The sequence below is a fragment of the Argiope bruennichi genome, chromosome 3 (genome assembly GCF_947563725.1).
Source record: "Argiope bruennichi chromosome 3, qqArgBrue1.1, whole genome shotgun sequence".
NCBI classification, from domain to species: Eukaryota; Metazoa; Arthropoda; class Arachnida; order Araneae; family Araneidae; genus Argiope; species Argiope bruennichi.
This window is the reverse complement of record NC_079153.1, coordinates 119,445,712-119,454,705: the sequence shown is the minus strand read 5'-3', so window position 1 is coordinate 119,454,705 and position 8,994 is coordinate 119,445,712.

The following is an 8,994-nucleotide window of genomic DNA, read 5'->3' as shown; positions in this document are numbered from 1 at the left end:
TATAACAAGTATTTAGTGCTTAATATCATTCTATTCCGTACTAATCCGGAGCATCTGAGAAAGAGTAGAACAACAATAAAAGAGCATCCGTTCTCGGAAGCTCCGGCCCAGAGAATCTGTCCGTTGAGAAAAGTAGCCGCTTTGAGAAATTGTGATGTATTAACCCTTTAAAGGGTCCTTTTTTTCTAGTCCTATTGTGTTAAAATATTTTTAGGCTTGAAATTAGAATAAGAAAAGGGATTCATTTAGCTTATTAGATACATTTAAATTGATTCATTAATTAATTAGGTTAGTTAATAATTAAGTAACAAATCAAGACACATTATTTTGTGTGAGATAAAGAACTGAAGCCTCTAAGTTTCTGTCTTTCTTAAAAAAATTGTCAGAACTGATGCCAAGCTACATAATTTCATACAAAGATTGATTAATTTGGTGGGAAGCATACTTCCCACGGCCTTAGAAAGGGTTAAAGAATATTCAATTTTCTTTTATTAATTACAGGAGGATGCAACCCTCTTGAAACCTCGCAGCAAAAACGCTATGTTGCCAAAAAAAGCTGCCATAAATTGGATCTGACAAAGCTGCAGTGGTCCGTGGTACAAGATATGAAGTTCAGGAGATACGATCACGGTTCGGTAGTGTTAGATGGCCAGATTTATGTCATTGGTGGACAGGATAACGGAGACAGGTGGCATTTCAGATTCTTAAATTATTTAACCTCATTACAGTGAAAAATACTTCAAGATATTTATTGATTTGATCCAACAATACTACCAATGATCTTTTTACATTTAATGTAATTATCTCAAATAAGTCGTGTAAAATTTCAATGACAAAAATTGCAGATATTCGATTGTAAACAACGTATATATATATATATATATATATATATATATATATATATATTTTATTTTGTAATGTAATTATCATAGAATAAATGTGTTCTTAATAATCGCAAGTAGTCACCAATTTATATATTCTTTATGCTTTGATGTGAAGATAGATATCTCAATAAAAAGCAATTTCAAATTCTTATTTATTTTTTATTAAGTCAAAAAATGATGCATTCAATTTGATAGAAAAAAAGATGCTACTTTTTGTAATAAAAAAAATATGTACATTATAAAGATTCAATTTTTAGTGAAAATTTCTTCTTGAGAATTCGGACAACAGAAAATTTATTTTGAAAAACCACTTATCAATTTATTTGAAAGTTAATTTTTATGCAAAATGTTAATTTTTATGGAATAATATTCCAATAATTTAAAAAAATTATTTCATTAAGATTTAAAATTAACTTAGTAGCATGCAGAAGAAGAATATTATTTCTTCTGCATGCTGGTTTCTATAATCTATCTTATTTCTACTGAAATATAATTTGCGGTATGTAAATCTGAGTATTTTGATTAACCAATAATTATTTTTTACAAAGGATAAGAGTGGTATTAAGCCAATAACGCAGACGTAATAGACAAACTTTTTTCCTCTGCATTTTCTTTAAATCCTACAGAAACGATGACAAAGTATTTTTCCAAACACAAATAAGTGGTACAAAATTCTTTAATTTCAAAAAATCTAATTCACTTTTGAAGGCTTTTGAAGACCATAGAAGTGCATGATACCAAAACAGGCAAATGGAAAGTGCTGCCTTCGGAACTTTGCTGTGGCAGGAAAGCAATGGGAACCGCCATCTTCGACGGAAAAATATGGATCGCAGGAGGCCTCATGCAAGCGGACAAAGAAATAACCCAGCAAGTGGTTTCGCATGTCGACTGCTATGATCCCAAGCAGAAAAGGTATGTCATTGTCTTTTACTTTCTCTTATATGAAGCATCTCTCTCTCTCATATATATATATATATGTGTGTGTGTGTAATGATATTTTAATTCTAATTTCAATTTAATTAATTTCCAAGATTTTATCTTCAGCCCATAATAACTTCATTCTAAAATATTCTCTTATTCCGTGATTCAATTCCACTTTCGGTTTAATTAATTCCTTTGTAAAACTAATGCGCCATCAGTACTACGTCTCAAATGAAAGTGATCCCTTCGGTGCCCTTGAAAAGGTACCGAATGTCACCACGTGTATTGAATTGGAGCGTGACCGGAAATCCTATGTTATATAAGACTAGTGATCATTTGTTTCGCGCTTCTTTCTTACTTCTGCTTTTGTGCCGCGCTGCGTCTGTTTGCAAATAAATTGCTTTCCCGAGATGGATATTAAAGAGAATTAAAAGTGCAACGTCCCGTCTATGTCTTCAAACCTGCACTCTGCTTCAACCAAAATAATGTTATATATATATATATATATATATATATATATATATATATATATATATATATATATATATATATATATATATATATATATATATATATATATATATATATATATATATATATATATATATATATATATATAACTCTAAAATTCATGGCTTCACATGAATTTCAGACTGGTTCATTGAACGATTTTAGAGCTGCATTGAATTCGAATCTTCACGCAGTTAATTATGGAGCTGTAAAATATTATTAGAAAGGTTCTAATAATATCACCGAGTTACAAAAAAAATTTCATCCAATCAGAGGAAAGAATATGTAAAAGGAATTAAAAAAAAAAATAGACTTCAAACGAAAAGTTTTAAAGAGCTCAAAAAATAGACTTGACCGTTACCAGATGGACAATAGTTATGATTTGACTACGGAAATGAATGTTTACATCTTTCAAAACAATAATCTTTCAAAAGTAGTCTTTGTATTATCTTAAGATTTAAAAACAAACATATTTTCAGTGATATCGTTTTTATTCCCATACATAGTTTCCCTCAATTTTAATAATATTTTTAAATTCAATTTGATGCACAATTGACTTGATACAATGATTTAGAATGTTATGATGGAGTTCAAATTCATTCATCAAAATATAAAGTTGCGTGCTTTCACCAATCATGAATTCCGTACTAAAATTTCGTTTCTCTTTTTATGTCGTAGTATACATACTTTTTAATGTGGATAAGTTAGTTGCCAAAGGCAACTAGTATAAGAAGAAAGTATCGTAATCGTTAAAATATTTAAATTCGAAGTTTTGTTTTATCTTTGCTTTTCAGATTTCCTTGACACATTTTTGGAATTCTGTCAGTTTACCTTTTTATTATGAAAAAAACCTGTCTGGATGGATGAAATACATTGATTAATCCTTAACTTTATCTTTATGCTGAATTTGTAGATTTCATCAAATTTTGAGAGAAATCCAGGCAAAGGAAGTCTTTTTGTTTGACTTTGTGAGTAGAAGTGAACACCATGGCTACATAACGTAAACAGCTAGATAGATAAAAATTGGTAGCATCTTAAATGTTTATTGTTGTTTAGCATCTTAAATGTAAATTCTTGTCAAATTCTATTGCAAATCAAAGAGTTGGCTATACATTGGTATATGTATTCCAATGCATGTAAACGTAATAGATAATAAATGAAATTTGGCACGCGACTTTGTTGCTGAGATTATAATTCTTTGAAAAATGTTTAACAGGTGTCCAAATTACTTGATTTTCTTTTGTAAATCGAAAAATAGTAAACTCTCATGTGTGGGACTCTGAAAATAAAAATCTGCGCATCTGTAGTGGCCTTGACTAAAGTCCGCCACTTATGCAGAGTGGCAACACCTTTAATAATGAGCAGGAAAGAAACTTTCAGGAAGATTCTGGTGTCATACGATTTTTTAATTCCCTCATCCTCTTTGCAAAGATCCTGTATTTAAAAGCGTCACAAATTATCTATTTTATAAACTGACAGAAGGTATCCCTTTTTGGCATTTGCTATGAAAACTAGTGTCTTTCAACTTCTGTATTTAAGGTGGACGTTCAATGTGTGTTCGCTGCCGACTCCGCAGTGCTACTGTAGCCTCACTGTCTGGAATGACCGTCTCTATTGTATCGGTGGCCTCATCTTAGAGTCAAGAGAAAAGATGCGACCGACCAGAGAGGTGTGGATCTTTAACGGCAAAGCGCAAGCATGGGAAAAAGGACCATCTCTACCTGTACCCCGAATGAATTGCTCTGCACTGGTTCATGGTGAGTACTAATTCTGTATTGTACATTAAAACAATTATTTTTAATTTAATCTAAATATGCTGACTGTTTCAAACTTTTTATAACCCTTTATTTTAACTGCTTATTTGTTTCTAAATAATTTAAAATCGACGCGTATTTCTACCCCAAATTCTCAATACTTGCTACTTATGAGGTGGAATCAAAAAGTTTCGGGACTTGTTCTTTTCCATGTCGACAGATAGCAGCACACAAAATCTCAACGAGCAATGGCATTCATAGTTGGTTGGTTGAATTTTATTGACGCAAGAGCTATGTTTTGGCTAAACTGCGCCAGGCATTCATAGAGCAGTGTGTCAAGAAACATTGTATTGTATATCGGTAGCTGTACAGCTCGTGTTTCTGTGACAGTATGCATTAATATTTTTCTGCCTTTGAGATACGTAAACTAACTGAGACTACTTTCTCGTACACGTAGTATAGAGACAATATTAGGCCGGGATAGTCTGGTTGGTAGGGCGTTGCGAGTTCGAACCCCGATGGCCGAAGTTTCCCCGCGTGTGTGGTGGCTGACGAGAGTTAAATCTGTCATAGTAATAAAGTCCTCTATGTCGAGAGTAATACCACTGGGGGTACTGAAGCAGGGGTGATCGTTCCCTGATTCAGGTCTAAATTGCGATCTGTAGATGAGTAATTGAAGTCCGCTCCGCAAAAAGGGGCGTGACGTGTGTGTAGCCAAGCCCTTCTTTTGGCCCTAGATGGCGCTACTGTAAAAATAATAGACGTACCATTGGCTCAAACCACAACTGACTTCTTAAAATCAGTGGGCTTGTCTAGACAAAAGCCATTAGAAACAACAACAACAACAACAACAACAGTGAAAATATTGTAATCATTAAAAAATTCGACTTCGAGATTTTGGCGAATCTTAACGCTTCAGACCTCCCTTAGTTCGAAAAACACATTTTTGAAAAATGTCCATCGATCTGTCTGTGACAAAGATAACTCAAAAACGCTTTGAGTTGGACGAGTGAAATTTGGTTACAACAAATGTATAGATTTGTATCAAATTTTGAACAATATCTTTTGATCGAATATAAGCTGCCACAATAACTACAAAATGAAAGAGCTAGATAGATAAGATTTGGCATACAGATTTAACATCTATGGTGTAGACACTGGTCCAATTTTAAGCCAAATCCACACAGAGGTTGGCCATTTATTGTTCTGTACTTTCTCAGAAACATTTAAACTCGATAACAATGAAATAATATATCGAATTCGGTACATGGGATTTTGTGACTACAACTGTAGTGCTGTGTCAAATTTTTATTTCAATCGGTTGAGAGAAAAATCGTCTGAAACGCAAATTCGATTTTCTGACACTATTAATCTCGTGCCATGGATAAATCGCCAAAGAACTCGCTAACGATGACACAATAGAAATTCAATAAAATTGCCAAATATTAATATTTCTTAGTTTTTGTATGCCAGTGCCATGCAAAGCGTTCTCTGAGATAACATCTTTATTATAGAATACGCGAAAAAGCTTCGGAGAAACCAGTCTCATAGGCTATTTATTACGAGCAATTTCGAAAGCTTCAAATCAAGCGTGCTGCTAAAAACACGTTAAATACAATTACAAATTTTTCAGTAATTGCAAAAACAAGATGAAGTAAAATTCGATTTACAGATAGAAACAATACATGCTGGTTCTCATCCAAGTGAGTTAATGAATAGGTGCATTGGTGTCTTTTCACCTTTCTTGCTCTCTACTTTTGAATCAGCCGTTCCACAACTCTGAAGATGGAATAATGTTAATGACGTTCGAACATAAATCGATCGTGCCCGTATGTCATATGGGCATCGATTTATTGATTTTCAAACTTATAAACTGAAATTCAATTACTGAAAGACGCTATAATTCAATACTAAAATTACATCTCGCGTATTTTATGGATTCTTAATAGAATAGATAGTGGATAAGCACGATCTAGAAACAAAAAATGCCATCTAATCAGAAAAGAAAAATAATTCAACTATTGTAATAAGTATTTTATCGATAATTTCGAAGAAAATATCATTATGCCTTTGTAGAAGATAGAATGGTAGTATCTATCTAAATTATCATAAAATGATATAAATTACGATAACAGAAAAAAAAACTACACAAAAAAATTTCTGAAATCATGTTACCGTTAAAGTGATCATGTACGGTTAATTTAAGCAATAAAATTCTTTCACACCTCAGCTTTTTTAATCGTTTTTGTAACACAATTTGCATTTTTTTTTTTTTTTTGTAATAGAAAAAGTTGTGGACATGAGCTAAGAGCGTAAGAATGTGAAAAAATAAGATGATCATAAACATAATAAGGAAAGCAATTTCACGACTACCTACGTTTATTTTTCATATTTTTTTTTTTTTTTTTTTTTGCCATTATATAAAACTGAAATATTTTCTGCCTAAACTCATTTTAATTGTCATGCTTTATTAATACCTTTTTTTATAACTAAATACATAAAAGCGATAACAAGTTTTGTTTATCTGACAGATTGGAAAAAAACAAAAACATTTTTCATCTTCTCGACACGTGAGGAAAAAACTTGGTATAAGAGAAAATAAAATAAAAGGGGGAAAAAGATATAAATTTGTGATGTAGTTCCTAATTTTTTTTCTTTCCTTTTAACTTCAACCTTAAGTCAGCAAGAAAATTAAAAATTAAACGCATTTTTCACACTGTTCTCTTAAACTATTCATCTAGATTTTTTTAAATGAATATTTTTGGTAAGCGAATGTTTTCAGAGTAAACATATAAACAGACTAGATATTTTTCACAGTAACTTCATTCTTGGAACTATGAATATTTTAATAGAAAATACTCTGAGATAAGCATATTTCGAAATGTACATAGGCGTCGCAATTTTCTAACATTAGTTTTCTAATAGATACAAAGTTTTATACATATTCTTATATTATGTTTTAAAGTTTCTTTCAAGCAATTTAAATTTTAATGTTATTCATATTTTTACTTTCTTCAAAAATCTTCTGTAGAAAGTTGAAAGTTTTGTTGAAAGTTTTCCTGGAATGCAAGCTAGTTTTCCTACAAAAGATAATTAAAGCAAAGTGTTTTAACAGGGAATGAAGAAAAAAAAACATTCTAGACGATGAAAAAATCAGTGAAATACAAAATACCAGTCTATGATCCGCGAATTGAATAATCTATAAATTTTGTATTATTGCAGAGATATCATAAAAATGATATTTATCATTAGTCTACATATTTAAAATAATGAGGGGAAAAAACCAATCTCTCAAAACGCATCGCTTAACCGATTTTTTGTTTTTATATGAAAACTCATGCCTTCTAGATATGCCATATTCTATTCCACTTTCCATATTTTTTGAGAGAAACCGAAAACACACTATTTTATTGCAAAATTTGTAAGTAAAAACACTTCGACAGAGCTTCCAGCAGCAATCATTCTATCGGCATCGAAAATTTTTATTTCATATGAATATTCAAAAGTCCTCGATACTTCAACGGTTATCTGTCACCTTCTTCGCCATATAAAAGAATACTGCAATATAAAACTTTGATATTGAACTCAGCCTAAATAACTAAAAAAGATTTTGCTTTAATTTTTATTTGAATTTTTATAACTTTTATTTGAAAGTACATTGTCTTAGATCTTAATAATTTTGTTACTTTGAAATATAGCTAAATATTCAAAATATTCCATCATTATTTTACAACTTTTACTTACACGAGCTACCTTTAGCAGCCAATTTTTCTCCCATATTATTGACTTTTTAAGCTGTTAAATGATTTATGAAATACATTTAAAACAAAAAAAAAAAATATTTTACATTATTATTTCATACAAGAAACATGAATTCAATTGAATCAGCTTACTTCGATGTAAAAAGTATATATATTATAAAACAAAACAGAAATGAAAATCCTACCACAGGGTTAATGATTGGCAAAAACACGCGATTGAACGTTTTGATGGTTATCTTTAAATTCCATCACAGCATTTAAAAACATTGTTGCATAAAGTGTATCAAATTGAATTAAAAATATTATCAAAATTAAAAGTAAAATTCTGTGAAATTAAATCGATATCATTAAAAAAGTAAGTTTGTGAGTCTTTAGATAATACAAAGATTATTTTTGAAAGATAGTTATTTTGGAAGATATGAACATCAATTTCCGTAAACGAATCATGATAATTCAAATGACGATTAAATCTATTTTTGCGTTCGATTAAAACTTTCTGTTTGAAGCCTATTTCTTGATTTCTTTTTATCTTCTTTCCTCTAATTGAATGTAGTTTTTGTCGAATCATCTCCAGAAAATTTCTAATAAAATTTTACAACTCCCTTAATTAGCTATGCGAATGGAGCTCTAAATTCAATGCAGTTCCAAAATCGTTCAATGAAGCAGTCTGAAATTTGTATAAACGTTTGTTTACATTTGATTTTCGACAATAAATAATAAGAGCTATTTCTGCTCAACGTACGTTAGCGTTTCGTATTGTAAAGTCTTGATCTAGATGCGAGACCACCCAGGTGAAAAGATCCACCATCTGGCTATCTCGAGGGGTTTAGTAAGTAACAACGTCGACACAGCTGGCTGTAAATGCCTTATCAGTACTGGGAAACGGTGAATGTTACAGTATATGGATTATTGTATTGTATTTTTAATGTGATAAGATGAAGTCCATTAATATTGACCGCTATGACTTAGTAAATCGTAATAATTCTAACCGTCCCAACACTGGTGGTCATATTAATAACACTAATAAAATCATTCGACAAATGTCGAATATACATTTTATCAAAACAAAATAAATGATATTTTAAATTATAATTTCAAAGTAATGATAGGGCATTTGGATTAGTTAACTATGCTTGCATATTGGCAAAATTAATTGGGACGAAA